The sequence below is a fragment of the Lontra canadensis genome, unplaced genomic scaffold, assembly GCF_010015895.1.
Source record: "Lontra canadensis isolate GAN:19392208 unplaced genomic scaffold, GSC_riverotter_1.0 scaffold20, whole genome shotgun sequence".
Classification (NCBI taxonomy): Eukaryota; Metazoa; Chordata; class Mammalia; order Carnivora; family Mustelidae; genus Lontra; species Lontra canadensis.
Window position 1 is genome coordinate 23,152,065 of NW_022631014.1, and position 16,561 is coordinate 23,168,625.

Genomic DNA, 16,561 nt, shown 5'->3' on the forward strand with positions numbered 1-16,561 from the left:
TTCATAAGAAGCTCAAGAGGGGCAAAACTAATCTGTGGTGACAATAAATACTATGGTTGCCTTTGACAAGGCAGGAACACAAAGGAACTTCTGATCTAATGGAAACAGTCTTTATCTTGATGAGGATGGTAGTCACATGAGTGTATACATTTGTTAAACCTCACTAAACTGTACACTTAAAATCTGTGTGTTCTCTTGAATGTTGTTTATACTTCAATAGCAAATACTTCAAAATTCACCCCTATGAATAAGTAGGTTTAATAGAAGAAAGCTTAACAAAAGGACCACATACAGAGATGTGGGCAGGGTTGAGAGAACCAATAAGAAATGGCAGAGATCTTGGCCATCAACAGTTGGAAGCCATCACAACTCTGAGGTCTACAGGTAGGAAGGAACGTGTTACCAAAACTCAGCAAGAGCCGTGGCCATGGAAGAGGTTGCCTGAAAGGAATGTTAGCCATACGTAGAGGGACAAAATTGCTGCCACTTATCTGGTTGGAAGGGAGTGGGGAAGAAATACCCCACCATCTGTCTCCTTGGACCCTTCAGCTTCCTTGTTATGCCTCCTATTGGCTGAACCTTTTGACAGCTGCAGGGCAAAGGAGCTCAGGTGTCAGAGTCCTTACAGGTCATTCTCTCATGGTGCAGAGTTGGTTAGAGAAAGGCAGAAAATGGGACTGGAGAGACGACTGGAAAACAACCACACAGCCCATCTATTCTTTCATTTGGATGAAGAGAATTCAAAACAAAACAGGGAAAACACAATGTCCTATCAGTTTCTCTATGTCGATTCAATCATATTCTCACTTGGAGCTAAACTATAATATTAACCACTGTCAGTGGTTATTTTCACATATGTGTTCTTTCACATAAAAGGAAAAGGGGAGAAGTAAATAATTATAAAATATGGATGCTAGAGAACCATTTCCATAACTGGTCATGAAGTCTTATTTGATAATGAGGGCAGCGCTCCCCCCGTCCTTCCATTCTCTGAGCATCTTGGCCTGCATTACTTTTTTTTTTTTTAACTGGTGGGAGGGATCCAAACTTTCATTCATACTAAGGATCTATCTTTATTAGTTGGCTATGGTTTCTCACTGACTATTGTCATTAGACATGGGAGTTCTCTGGGATCTGAACATAGTCATTCATGCCTTATTATGTAGCAGCAACACAAGTTTCCCTTCGTAATCAGGACCAATCACCAATCAGTACAGTGACCTTTTCCTCTGTCTGTTGGAGAGCAATCTTTGCTTCCAAATTACTAGCACATGCCTGTGTGTTTACTGACGAAAGTATATTCCTTTGCCCAGCCAAGCCTCTCAGTTCACCAGTCTAAAGGTTGAGGGGATGGTATGCAAAACTTTCGTAGGTGGGTCATTATTGGTAATGGAAGGGAGATCATACCCACTTCTGCTCCTTGGTTTTAGACAGTGTGTTCTGTCTATAAGAGAAATGACACCATATATTGGCTGATGGTTTAAGATACATCTGTATCCTAGGTAAGTGTCCTAACCTCTCAAGGTGTTGTCACCAGCTAGGGACCTCAGCTTTCTTTTTTTTTTTTTTAAGATTTTATTTATTTATTTGACAGACAGATCACAAGTAGGCAGAGAAGCAGGCAGAAAGAGAGCGGGGGGAAGCAGGCTCTCTGCTGAGCAGAGAGCCTGATGCGGGGCTCGATCCCAGAACCCTGGGATCATGACCTGAGCCAAAGGCAGAGGCTTTAACCCACTGAGCCACCAAGGCACCCCCAGGGACCTCAGCTTTCTATCAAACTACCTACTTCTTGGTAATGAGGCATGTGGTAAAATTCAGGGATATGGCTACACTGTCCTACTGCTTTTACTGCAAAATCAGTTTCTTGGTACTAGATGATGTAATACATGATCCAAAGGCAAAGGATGGGGCATTCTAGGAGTCCATGGTAGTAATGCTAGTAGAAGCAAAGGAGGCAAGGAAGGCAATATCATATCTAGAAAAAGGATCTATTCCAATAAGAACAAATAACTGTGACTGTGGAAAAAGGATCCAATACAAACAACTTTTCCCACATGTAGCCAATAGGAGGGACCAGCTAGGGAATTATGCTGTATGGGGACTCATGGTGGCTTCTGCTGTTGGCATGTTGGACATTCAGCAGTGGTGGTAATCAGATCAAATCTAATAAGAGATGTTTGTATTATTCCACTCCTGTGTGGACCCCACTTCTGCTACCATCATCTCTACATATATGGTTCTACTATAGAAGTACAGATATGGCTGTAGAAAGAGGTATCTGACAACTAGAGAATGGGTTCCATTCTCCAAGGTGTCCACCTCATTATTAAGGGCATCCTCTTGACTGAATGCCTCTGGGGAGCCTAGGTTACACATATATTAACAGGCTTCTAATTCCCAGAGGCGCATACTGATATCCTTGTAATCAGTCTTCCAGTCTTGAATTCTTCAGGTCTCTGACCAACTATTTTAGGTATTATCTGTAGATCAGTGCAGATTCATGAGTAAGGCCATTGGTCGTATTTACCAAAGTTGTACCCATTGGGAGAATTTTCTTTGGCTACTGGTTTTTTTTTTCATTGTGGTAAAAATATGTTTAACACAAAATCTAGCACTTTAATCATTGTAAGGGAATCTGTGATCTTAAGTACATTCACATTGTAGTGCAACCACCATCACCATCCATCTCCAGAAATTTTTCAGCATCCCTAACTGAAACTATGTACCCATTAAACAATAAATACCATTTCCTCAGCCTCCCAGCCACTGTTAACCACTGTTCTACTTTCAGTCTCTCCAAATTTGACTGTTCTAGGTACCTCATGTAAATAGAGTCATATAATGTTTGTTCTTTTGTGTCACTACTACTTTTTTAATGTTTTATTTCTTTATTAGGGAGAGAGAGTGCACATGAGCAGGGTGGAGGGGTGCAGAGGGACAAGCAAATTACCAGTTGAGTAGGGAGATAATGCAGGGCTCGATCCCAGGACATTTAGATCATGACCTAAGCTGAAGTCAGATGTTTAATCACTGAGCCACCCAGGTGCCCAGTACTGTTTTTTCAGTCCTGTATCACAGTGGGGTTGGCTAGTGCCATGCTGTAGACACTCAACTATGAAGAAGGCCCAAGTTTTCTCCTCCTCTGTTAAGTGAAACTCTTCATGAGTCCCTAAGTGTGGGTTGAGGTAGAGGCAGCAAACCAATAAAACCAAGTGCCATGGGAATCTGGGAAAATCAATTTGTTCCTTGTTCCTTCCAGACCTACTGATGTATATAACCTTTCCATTCCAGAGTGGAATTCTGCTATACAACTCAAAATAGCCCATTCATAAGACAAGCTAAGGTTTCAGGCTTTGATGGTCTCTGTGGTCCAGTGGTCAATCTCCACCAGGGCCCAGTAGCAGGATACAAACTGCTAATCCAAAGGAGAGTAGTTGATTCAACTCTTAAACTCTCGGGGTTTGCATTGCCATTCTACTGTCTCTTCTGCCCAAGCTTCATAAGACATCCCTATCTGCTACACACATGTAAAGTATTGTGTCTTTTGCAGTTTGTACTTGCTACAGAGTTCCCTGTCGCTATGTACTTCTTTTAACGCTGTAAGCCTTATGGGTTTCCATCCATGATTATATGTGCTGATGGAATTAAAAATAAACTGTTTATTCAGTTAATAACTACCTATAGGCACCAAAGCCTGTATTGATTTATTCTAATAATGCCAATATTCTGGGAAGAACAGGTGTCAACACCTGGTTATATTGAAGATTAGCCACTAATATTTTCCAAACTCTTCTGGTCTTTGCTCTGGCAAACAGGAAACACTGAATGACCAAACATCCTGTTTCATACCTCCTATTTATACCTGTTGTCCCAGTATCCCATCTACTTTCATATTTGACCTAGATTTTTCATTTTCTGAAGAAATATTAATAATAGAATTAAGATAAGCCAAAAGGGCAATCCTCAATCTTGTATTTCTAGTTTGTGAATGTTCTCATCTAATAGTGTGTGAGATGCATGCGTGGTTCTCACTTGAACAATGACTAAACATGGAAGCTAACCAGTGACCCATCTCATTTTCCCTGATTTTTTTCTGATGCCATGTAACCATCTTCTCCCTTTCAAGGACAGTATATATCAATTATACATACTGTATATAATCAATTATATAATCAAGTATGCTGAGTCCCAAATAGATAGGGACAGCTCACTCCTTACAGTCTTTGATCATTGTGGGGAAAGTATTCAAAGCTCCTGCCAGCCACTTAGTTTATTAGACAGTTTTTCAGTAGCCTGAAAGATGCATGAGGCCACTACTTAACAGGTCAGTAGAAAAAATGGGACATTATCAGTTAGGTTTATATGAAATATGTGCAGAAAATAGGGACCGAGGAATTTGGACTTGGTGTAGTTTGAATGCCCTTACTACTTAGAATGGTCTACAACTGTTTAGTTATTTATTTTTGGTAACTATTTTGCAATAAATCCTTTTGGTAGTAATGAATTAAGAAATGAGGATTTCCTGGGTGGCTCAGTCAGTTAAGCATCTGCCTTCAGCTCAGGTCATGATCCCAGGGTCCTGAGATTGAACCCCACATTGAGCTCCCTGCTCAATGGAAAGTCTGCTTCTCCCTCTGCCTTCTAATTTGTCTGCTTGTGCTCTCTCTGTCAAGAAATAAAATCTTAAGAAGAAAAAAGGAAAGGAAATGCATATTTCAAGAAAATCAAGTACTGTATTTCCATTTCTCAAGATAGTTAATAACAAGCATGTTAGTTGCCCAAAATGTTCATCAGCATTTAATACCCATAATGGGCCTGAGGAATATCTCTGACAACATCAGAACACATGAATCTGCTAAAGAGGCATTGGCAATTATTCCAAAAGTTTGAAGACAACATTTTAACATGCATAACATCAATTTACACATCATTCCATGATACATGGCTTTTCAATTCAAATGATTTTTCTTTTAAGTTAATTTCTTTTATTTCAAGTTTTCTTGTACATATACGTTGATTTCATCGATGGTGAAATGATGCCAGCTTCACACAATATTATCAGATACTTTAAATAGAAAATCAGTCTACTCCGATAGTGGTTTAATTTTTTTCATCAGCTGTGTACATGAAACAAGATAAATTTTTTGGAGTCTCATTCTGTCAAAGGAGAATCATTTGACATTATTTAAAGGCTATAATAAAATGTTTTTTTTTCCTGGTAATTATTTAAGTACAAATTTTGATGATAAAAATAATATCTACACTAAATTAAGAAACCTCTGGATGTTTCTAGTATTCTTGAATACATTATGATGCCCATATAATCCATAATTTCAAACAAGCTGTGATATCCTATAGACTTGAGAGATTTGCTTGCATTATTTATTTATTATTGAATATACTTGACCTATAACATTTTATAAATTTAAGGTATACAAAATGTCACTTTGATACATTTATATATTGTAATACGGTTGCCTTTGTGCTGATCACATTCCATAATTATGGTAATATTATTGTCTATATTTGCAATACAGTGCATTAGATCACTTTGGCTTATTCACTACTTGTTGCAAGTAGCAAAAGTACATTGTTAACATCGATCTTATCTCTACCCCCAACTTGTATTATTTATTTGATGTTTCCTCCCCCTGTCAAATCTCTTCTTTTGGATTTTCTCCTTTTAACATGTTGGGTCTTCTGGATTCATTCTCTCGTTTTCTTATTTTTTCTCTTTTGGGTTATGAGGATGGCCGAACACATGACACCCAATACTAGACAGGTGAGATTGACAGCAGTTTAATAGTCACTTACACTCACAGCATAGGGAAGGACACTGTATGCCACGCAGTGCCATATAGGGGTTGTCATTTGGGAACAGGGTGAACAAGTAGGGGCTAAGGGATGTAGACTTTGAAGTAACAAGAAGGTCAGGTGACCTCTGGTTCCTCTGGGAGGATGTGGCTGCCTTGTTTGAATAATTTCCTCAGGTTGGTGGAGAGCTGGAGCCTACTACTCAGAGAAAAGCAGAAACTATGCCTGGTCCCTGTGATAAGGAGGATTGTTTGGCTAAGGGACTTTATCCTTGGTATCAAAATGGGGAGAAGAACTTGAGGTTAGCCCTGAGAGGGCCTCCTTATTTTGCCAGATGTCATGACCTTGGAGAAACAATTTAAGTGTATCCTATCCTTGTTTGTAAAATGGGGATAATAATATCAATGCCTTATAGTTATCAATGTGATTAAATGAGATATCCCAGAACACTGTAAATGCCACAAAGTAATTGGCTAAGCAATAGGTCTGTAATTCATCCTCTTTATTACTTGGGAAACACATCAGGAAAGAAAGGGTGAGCCAGTCAAATATTTCTATAATCATTTAATGACAGACTTCCCAGCAAACAAACTAATGGTTTTGCTGGTGGGAGTATCTTATCCTTGGAATGCTTTTAGAAGGATGTACCTGGATATCTAGGATTGCTTATGGTAAAGAAACCTGTAATCTATGGATTCTGGGGCATGGGTGTCTGGAGATATCACTTAAGTTATGTAACCATGTAAATAGAAAGTGGAGCTGTATCATGACTTAGATGTAGGTGTTGTCAGAGCACACGTCCCTTGAAGACCTCATCTGTCGAAAGGTAGACAATGTGGAATCACTAGGTATCTGCAGAAAACCTGTAAGATGACAGATGGAGACCTAACTAAAGAAATGAGAAATGGGGGGGGGGGAACCACAAAAACAAGCAAATAAGAAACCAGAAAAGACAGAGACAATGCAGGGAAAAGAAAATTTCAACACAGTAACCTTACTGCTCTCATGAAGGTAAGATACCACATTCAAAAATGTAGAGCAGGGTGTAGTACTCTGTTAAAAAGAAAATCACAGGCCCAAAATGATGTCACTTAAGTCACCCAATCTGCACTTAATACCTAATTGCAGTTTCAACCTCCCCCAAAATGTAGTCTTAACTGGTCAGTCAGGAATTTTCTTCTAATCAGCTTCTATGAGGAATCTATCACAGGTGCTCTCCATCTCCCCAAATGAAGATGAGGTAATCCATCTAATAAGACCTGCTGTCCTTTCTCCTAAGGAAGGTGACCTTGCCTGAAACAATCCTTTCTTTTCTTTTGCTAATAACTTTTTGCTTCACCCTCTTTCCTATAAAAACCTTCCATTTTGTACAACTCCTGGGAGTTCCTCAACTAGGTGGGATGCTGCCCATCTAGTTCATGAATCATTCATCAATCATTTAATAAAATCAATTATATCTTTATGCATTTACTTGGATAGATTTTCTGTATAACAGTCCTTTCCCCCCACAAAAAGAATATTTAGAAACCAAAAAAAAAAAAAAAAAGATTTCCATAGATGGGTTTGAAGATAAAGTTGAGAAATCTCACAGTTAAATATAGTGAAAAGACAGAGATAGCAAATATGGGAGAAAAAGTTACCCCCAGAATGCCCTTCACCTCTATTGCTGTTGTGATCTCTCCACATGGCCCCTTGAGACATGCCAAGTACCTACCTACTCCAGGACCTGAAAGTAATAAACTTCTTTATGACTTTACTTAACACATGTTAATTTAACAAAGTCTTAAGTTTCTGTGAAAAGTCCAAAGTCCACCCAAAGGTTTCTGAAAATCTCTGAGACTTGGGTTTTGAATTCCTGCCCTCATTTCCGGTTCTACAGAAAGTGGCTGCCCCTTTATTTTCACCCTCCTGTCCATTCAAATGTAGAAATCATGTTGGAGTACCTTTTTATTTATTTTACCAAAACTATTCACTTAAGGCTTTACCTATGAAATAGTCTTTTATCAAAGGACTTTAAAAAGTGAAAGCATATTTTTGCATAAGTGCAAACAACATAAAACAGAATACTAGACTTCCCTATTCTTTAGTCCTATTGGTCACTCTGCCATTTTCTGAATCCACCTTCTTTTGTTCTCTACCCCCACCCACCCGGTTCCTCAGCATTCTCCCACCCCCAAATCCATCCCCTTTTCAGATCCCCATCTCCCCTAGTTTCCCATCATTGCATATAAGCCCACCACTCATAAACATCCCACAGTAATTAAAGGAGTAAGCTTAGACCCTCCCTGAGACTCCCATTGTTTATATTGAAAATATTTTGCTTTGGTTATGATATTTCAGAGTTTATGCATTCAAAAAGATGTCTGGTTATGCTCAAATCCCTAGATAATCCATAAATTAGTGTATACTATCCAACTTGTTATCTTGGTTTAGGGTAAGTTGTTTTTCTATCTAAAAATCTCACCAGGGAATCTAATAGCTAGATCATTAAGTAGGATCTATTAGAATAACCACTAAAGATTTTAAAATTTAATTAGCTTACCAGACCTCATTTATATCTTGTTATGTCCAAATTTCTCCTGGGCACTTAGAGTCAGAAGGCCAAATATTGATCATCGTTTTCTTAACAGTGAAGTAATGAATAATGATTGTCTGAAATAAACTTAACTCATCATTTTGGTACTGGAAATTCACTTCTCAGTGTTAAATGTAATTGCCTTTTATTGATCATCTATGACAACCAGGCATTTTAATACATATTTTATCTCTAATCCTTGCAACAACTCCATAGTCAGGTTGTAGATGAGAAAATGGAGCTTTTTTCTACATAGGTTATGCAAATTGCCCAAGGTCACACAGCTAGCTTGGCAAAAGTGGGATTTGAACACAACTGTATATGATTCTAAAATTTCCACCCTTACCTCTTATGTACCCTATAAGCATTTCTTCCTATTATATTAGGGTTAAATTCTGGAAAGGCAGACTCTAATGTTGACAGTCTATGTCCAGAGTGAGAAAGAAGCCATAAGTAACCTCTTGAGCACCTTGTGACTATACAGCTTAGGTCACGTATTTTGAATATGAATTTATGGGTCTGTCCCTTTCTCTTGAGATGTTTCCAGGGGTCTTCCCATCCTCTGTATCACCAGTCCCTACTACAGCCCTTACTCCATGCCTGGCACATAACAGGTACTCAATACACGCCTGGTGAAAGAATGAGTGAGGTACTTTCCATGGTCGTGGGGACACTCCGTTTCCCACAGTTCATTTGGATGAACACCTGCTCATCTTTCTTGAATCAATACTAGCATCATCTCCTCTGTGAAGTCCTCTTTGTAACGTAGTCCAGTCTCTCCATAGATGACTCTCCCCTTTGTGCTTCCACTGTAGCCTGGACAGTTGTCTCTTAGTCATTATGGCCCTTTTATGCAACTGTTGTTCTGCAAATCTGTCTCTCCCACTAGTCTGAATACCCTTGAGGACAGGGTCCATGTCTTTTCTGTGTTATCGCTACTGCTTTAAGAAGTACCAGGTTCATATTAGGTTCTCAACCTATGTTTGATGAATTAATCATGTACCCCAATCTGTTATTAACTCATCAAAGGACCCCAAGAAGAGAGTATGTCAAGGGTCATGGTCATGCTTTCAGTATAATAAAGAACTTGCCAGGGGATTGCCTGGATCCCTTCTTAGCATCTTCTTTTTAGGGCAATGACTATGTCCCTTTATGTCTCCTATCTCTAGTAGGTTTTATAGTATCTACCACATAGTAGGCATTTAATTAAGCTTTGATGAATGGAAGGATGAATGAATGAGCCTCAAAAGAAATACATACCAGCCAATGTAGCATTTCAAATGTAATGGATCTGAAACAGTCTCACAAATCATCTGCCACCAGCCTGAAGCCACATAACCAAAAAAATCACTGCACAATGTAGCATTTACACGTAGGCTGCCTTTGGGGCAATGGAGGTTGTGAGCTGGTCCTGAATAAACACAGGCTGCACTGAAGAGCCATTGTGGGCATTGGTAGTTCTTACAAGTTCCTTTGGGGTCTAAAGTTGATTTGCAGCTGGAGCCAAGTCCCTGCCAAGCCCCCCCACCCCAGCTTTTTTTGCAATTGAATTATTAACTAAAAGAAAACCATCCAGGGTGTAGCTGTTAGCAGTGAACTGCCAATGCTAGGAAATTTTTATTTTGTTTACCCAGAGTGTTTGCACCTAATCTAATGAAAAGTAGGAATGAGCCGGCAGAAAGCAATTCAGAAGCCCTGGCCCCAGAGGAAAACAGGCTTTGGACCTGACAGGAAGACCATTCCATGCAGAAGCAGTGGGGCTGCAGGGCTACCCCTCAGAGTAAGACTTTTTTCCAGGGATGTGTTATCACAGGTTACAGCTGTGCTGGCTTTTCAGGGACCAAGGGAGGATCCCCATGCTCCGATCTCCCAAATACCTCCAGAAGTGCCTGGTTTAATCCTGCAGCTTTCATGGAAGACTTTGATCCTGGTTGAGAGGCAGATGCTGCTGAGAGGGACGACTCTGGAAAGGAATCAGCAGAACTGAGTTTAAGTGTGATTTTGCAATTTATAATCCATCATGGAGACCTCACTTTACATCTCTGGTCTTAGTTTCTTTACCTACAAAATAGAGGTGATAATGCTATGTGACATTCAGGGTTTCTGAGATTGGAATTACTTGGTAAATCAAAACATTTGCTGCATATAAAATGATGATCCATAAGAATTTCTACGTGCGTGGTACCTTAGCACATTGCCTTGCTCTGTAAAGCACATGAGGGCAAAGGCTGTGTCTTCCTCTACATCTGCAGCTTCTAGCTCAGGACATGGCACAGAGTAGGTGGCCAATAAAGGGCAGGTGAATTGAGCAAGGACAACTTGTGGCAGCAGGAAGCATAAACACACTCCAGTCTTCTATCATGTCTGATGTCAAGATCCTCACTTCCTTAAGGATCACAGAGAAACTGCTGAACTCCATCATTGCTCTGGGTAAGCAGGGCACCTCCTGCTCAATTTCCAATGGACCCTCAATCATTACACAAGATGACTGCTATTCTGGAGATCATTCATCCCAGATCTCCTTCAGATGGTCCATGCATTAATAAAGAGTCCTATTGTACCCTTTGGTATAAATGTACTTGTCAGGCTATGCACTGAAATCTTTATTTCCAGAAAAATGGTCATAATGTACATGAAGCATGGTGACAAGACAGGGAAAACTCAGCCTAATAATGTGACATATTAAATATCTCTCATCTTAGCCCATATGTTGATTTTGCTTTTTGCTGAAGTATGGCAAATCATAGATATTTTAATATTTACTTCAAGAAATGGTGTTGATGGAAGGGTCCAAGATGCCTGGCCATCAGAAAACTAGATTTCAGGGGGCGCCTGGGTGACTCAATTGGTTAAGCCTCTGCCTTCCTCTCAGATCATGATCCCAGGGTCCTGGGATCCAGCCCTGCATTGAGCCCCACATTGGGCTCCCTGCTAAGAGGGGAGCATGCTTGTCCCTCTCTCTTTGCCCCTCTGCACCTGCCACTCCTGCTTTTCCTCAATTGCTCTCTCTTTATCAAATAAATAAAGAAGATCTTTTTAAAAAAGGAAAAGAAAATAGATTCCCCCTCTTAGACTGTCATTAAACATGTTGTTAGTTATTCTGTTGCCCTCTGTTTGTTGTTCAGTAAATTCCAGCAATGGAGAGATGACTGCTAAGCAGAATAATTAAAAGCCACTGTTTTTCATTATATTATATATTAAGACAGCATATTCTCTTGTCTACTGATTTTGAAGAGGGCCCTGCCAGATAGTCTGTGTATGACTAAATGTTCAAATAAAAGGATTGTTCTGTAGTTCTTTGGACTTGGTTTTTAAGGAACTTCCTCTTCATTTATATGAAAAAATAATAATATTGTCTAGAATGTATTTTAATTTTTTACATGAATGATATAATGTGTAATCAGCAAATTCCTTTATTTTCTAAACAATTAGGTCTTGGTCTTCTATATTAGAACATACAGATCTTCCTCATTCTTTTTTGAATAGTACCACCAAATTCAGAATGATGGATAGGTAAGGTAAGGATTTGCTTTTTTATATGGTTAATAGTCAAAGGGTACTTTGGATTTTATATAACATTTTGATTATTCTATAAGGTGTATGATTTGTTTTGAGTTATATAATTAAACATTTGAAACATGAGTAGTTCTACTGGTGAAAAGGTCATTTTGGAGTATGAACAGAAGACCTTTGCGTAAGAGAGTGTCACTTTGCCAGATAACTTCTTTGGCATTTGGGGATTATTTTTAACATAGTGTGTTTCTTTTTTAAGAGAGTTTAAGTAATCTCTACATCCAATGTGGGGCTTGGTCCTGAGACAAGAGTTGCATGCTCCATTGACTGAGCCTACCAAGCACCCCAACATACTGTGTCTATGGTAACTTACTCTGTGGCATTTCAAAAGAGCCCACTCCTTCATTTTTTCTCAGTAATTTGGTCAATATTACCAGCTAGTCAATCCATACAATCTGTTCACTGGTAACAGGGTCTTCCTCCAAATACTGAGTCATTCTTTTCATCCATTTTTCCCTTTGGCTTCTGTAGGCACACATTGTGCATTTTTGTGGGACCTTGAAGCTGAAGTTAAAGGTCTTTTTGTTGTTGTTTTGTTTTTGTTTTAACACTGATCACCATAGTACTTATGCCCATTTATTTGGGGCGATGTTAACGCTGATCATTTGGTTAAGGAGGTATTGGTAAGAAAGAGTTTCCCCTTCTCCTCAGTTTATTTATTCAATTCAGTTATTCACTATGTTATTAGCTGCTTGATGCTGTCTGATACCAGAAGTTATTTATCAATAACATATCTACCTATCTCTATTTATGCCTATGATATCTATTTCTGTCTCTATCTCTGGAACATAAACAGGAAAACTTTAAGGGAATTTTCACTTCTGGTAATGGTGAAATAAATTAGATGAGTCTCTTTCTGAAAATGAGGACAACTTATTTTTTTTTTAACTTTTAAAAGATTTTTCTTTATTTATTCGACAGAGAGAGATCACAAGTAGGCAGAGAGTCAGGCAGAGAGAGAGAGGGAAGCAGGCTCCCCGCTGTGCAGAGAGCCTGATGCGGGACTCAACCCCAGGACCCTGAGGTCATGACCTGAGCCGAAGGCAGAGGCTTAACCCACTGAGCCACCCAGGCGCCCAATGAGGACAATTTAAAAACTTGCATAAAATTTGGTAATGTCTACTTACAGGCATCAAACAGCTAATAACATAACGAATAATTGAATTGAATAAGTAAACGGCAACTCTTTCTTACCAACACCACCTTAACCAAATGTTCAACTCTAACGTCACCCCAAATAAGACTTGTTGACATCACGTACTCTCTTGTGCCATGCACTGAGGAGGAAACATAGCCTCTGTTGTATTCTTCCCCCACATCTATGGCCTCGATCTGATCATGAGAAAGTATCAGACAAACACAGGTTGAGGACCGTTCTAAAAAATACCTGATCAGTACCCTTCAAAAAGAATGTCATAATGGGCCCCTGGGAGGCTAAGTCAGTTGGGTGACTGACCTTGGTTTTGGCTCAGGTCGTGATATCTAGGTTGAGAGATTGAGCCCCACCTGCGGCTCCATGCTCAGAGAGAAGTTGGCTTCCCCTCTCCCTCTGTGACCCCACTCCTTCACAAACACAGGTGCTTGCACTCATGTGCTCTCTCTCTTTGAAATAAATAAATCTTTTAAAAACAGTATTAGGGTCATGAAAGAATGAAGAGGACTGAGGAATTGACACGGACAAGATAGGAAGACCAAATGCAATGTGAGATCTTGGATTTGATACTGGAACAGAAAAAGGACATCCGTGGAAAACTGGTGAAACCTGAATAAAGTTACAGTTCAGTTAATAATATGGTAGCAGTGGTAATTTCTTAGTTTTGATAATTGCGCCATGATTATATAAGATGTCAGCATTAAAGGGAATGATAACAGCTCTGTCCTATCTTTGCAACCCTTCAACAAGTCTAAAATTCATTTCAAATTAAAAAGTTTTTAAAATCATTATGCAATACAGTCAGCTGTGAGAGAAAAAAACTAAAAAAGGCTTTGAAAACACAACACATAGTTGTTGGAACTTGTAAAAACCCAAATAAATGGGTTGAATAACAGATTGGACATGGCCAAAGAGTAATTAGAGAACTAAATGTCAAGCTGAGATTATCTCTCAGCACACAGCACAATGAGATAAAAGGTAGAAAATATAGGGTTAGATAGACAAATCTTTTCTAGCCTCCTATGGAGAAGTCCCACTATGTGTCTAATAAGAATCTCAGAGACAATGGAGAGTTACATCAGCACCATGTGTTGAAATAGGAGTTTCTATCATGTTTTCCCAAAGAACATAAAATTTGGCAATCAGCCACAGAGGAGAGTGACTTTGTGGACACTGGAGAAAAAAATACCCAAGATTAGATGCACTGAAGAGGGTAAAAGGAACAACCTTACTTTACCTGTGTCACCCACACGTCCCCCAAGGCTGCGTGGCTCCAGTGCCTAGAGAAACCTACTCAGCAGGTGATTTCTCCCATGGAAGAGAGTGAGTATGGGAGGTGCCAAAGAGAACCATTCCTTTCTTGCTCCATCCAGAATATGGAGGTATGCTCCACAACTTGGGTGGGTGGGTGGGGGAGGACAAGGAGGGGCTGGCAAGAACAGCAGCCAGGGCACTCCACAGGATCAAAGAGACACAGATCCTATGGGCTGTTTTGTGGACTCCACTGTGAAGGCCCCCCACAAATTACTGAGGATGATTCACTTGTGGATCCCCCCAACTGGCATTTGGGTTTCCTCCTTATCCCCTACCCCCAGCTCCACGAACTTCCCCCAATCCACATCACCACCCCCATGGCCACCTCCCTATGTGACCCCCAAGGGCAGTGAGCATGAGTGCAAATGGTTAGTGAGCACATGCAGGAAGCCAGCCAAATTATTTTTGCATTCTGAGATGAAAGCTTGATTATCATTGGTGATTTATTACTTTGCTGGAATTGATGTGTTAATGTTAATACTGAGGATTTTCACATCTCTGTGTATAAATGAGATTGCCTTCTGTTTAGTTGTTATTCTTTTGCTGTCTGTATATGTCTAATTTTTACGACAAGATTTTTCCAAACTCACAAAATCAGTTAGTGTTCCATGTTTTCTGTGCTCTGGAATATTTTATGTAAGAATATTTTTCTGTTCCCTAAAGTTTTTGCAAAACTTGTTTGTAACATCATTGGATACATTTGGGAAGTTTCCCAGGCCTTTCCATTTCTCATATGACTAGTTGTCTTTTTATGTTTTCTATACTTCCTTTACTTTTTTTGAAATACACAATTTATTTTTGAAATTTACAACTATAGAAAAATGACTATTTTCATCTGAGGTTTCAAATTTATTAGTGCAAAATTATTCCTAGTATTGCGTATTGTTCTTCCCATACAATGTCCTTAATGCTTTTATATGTACCTTCTCCCTTTTTTACTTGATCAATATTATCTGGAGTTATCTATTTTACAAATCTTTTCAAAAAACCGGAGTCTGGTTCTATTCAACTCTAATTTTCTCCCTGTGATGAATTTCTGCCTTTATAGTATTTTTAAATTAATAGACTTTATTTTTTAGAGCTGTTTTAGGTTTATCAAAAATTGAGGGGCACCTGGGCAGCTCAGTCGGTTAAGCATCTGGCTCAATTTCAGCTCAGTTCATGATCTCAGAGTTGTGGGATCAAGATCGGTGTCCATCTCTGAGCTGGGCATGGAGCCTGCTTGGGATCCTCTCCCTTTCCCTCTACCCCTTCACTCCTCTCCCTCTCCTAAAAAAAAAAAGAAAGAAAGAAAGAAAGAAAGCAAGAGAACATTTGAGTAGACAATACAAAGTTCACATATACTTTCTATCTCCTGCCCACCCTCATCCCACCCCACTCCATCCCCTCACAATTTCTCCCATTATTAACATCCTGTGTTACTGTGGTACATTTGTTACACCTGATGGACCAATACCTTATTATTAACTGAAGTCTGTACTTTACATTAGGCTTCATCCTTTTTTTTTTTTTTTTTAAGTAGGCTCTGTGCCCAATGTGGAGCCCTATACCAGGCTTGAACTCACAACCCTGAAATCAAGACCTGAGTTGAGATCAAGAGTCCCATGCTTGAAAGAATTGAACCACCCAGGTGTCCTGAGTCTTCTTTTTTTTTTTTTTTAATATTTTATTTATTTATTTACAGACAGAGATCACAAGTAGGCAGAGAGGCAGGCAGAGAGAGAGAGGCGGGAGCATGCTCCCTGCTGAGCAGAGAGTCTGATGAGGGGCTCGATCCCAGGACCCTGAGATCATGACCTAAGCCAAAGGCAGAGGCTTTAACCCACTGAGCCACCCAGGCCCCCCCCTTTTTTTTTTGTGGAAATAAGTATAGTTGACACACAATGTTACATTAGTTTCAGGTTCATAACATAGTGTTCAGACAAGTCTATACTTTGTGTTATTCTTGCCATAAGTGTGGCTACCATCTCTCCCCATACAATGCTATTACAATATTATATTGTTGGCTATATTCCCTTTGTTGTACCTCCATCCAGTCATCACCATGGCTTACTCATTCTATAATTGGAAGCCTGTACTTTCTTTCACTTATTTTGCCCATCTCCCCACCTTCTTCTCCGGCAACCACCTGT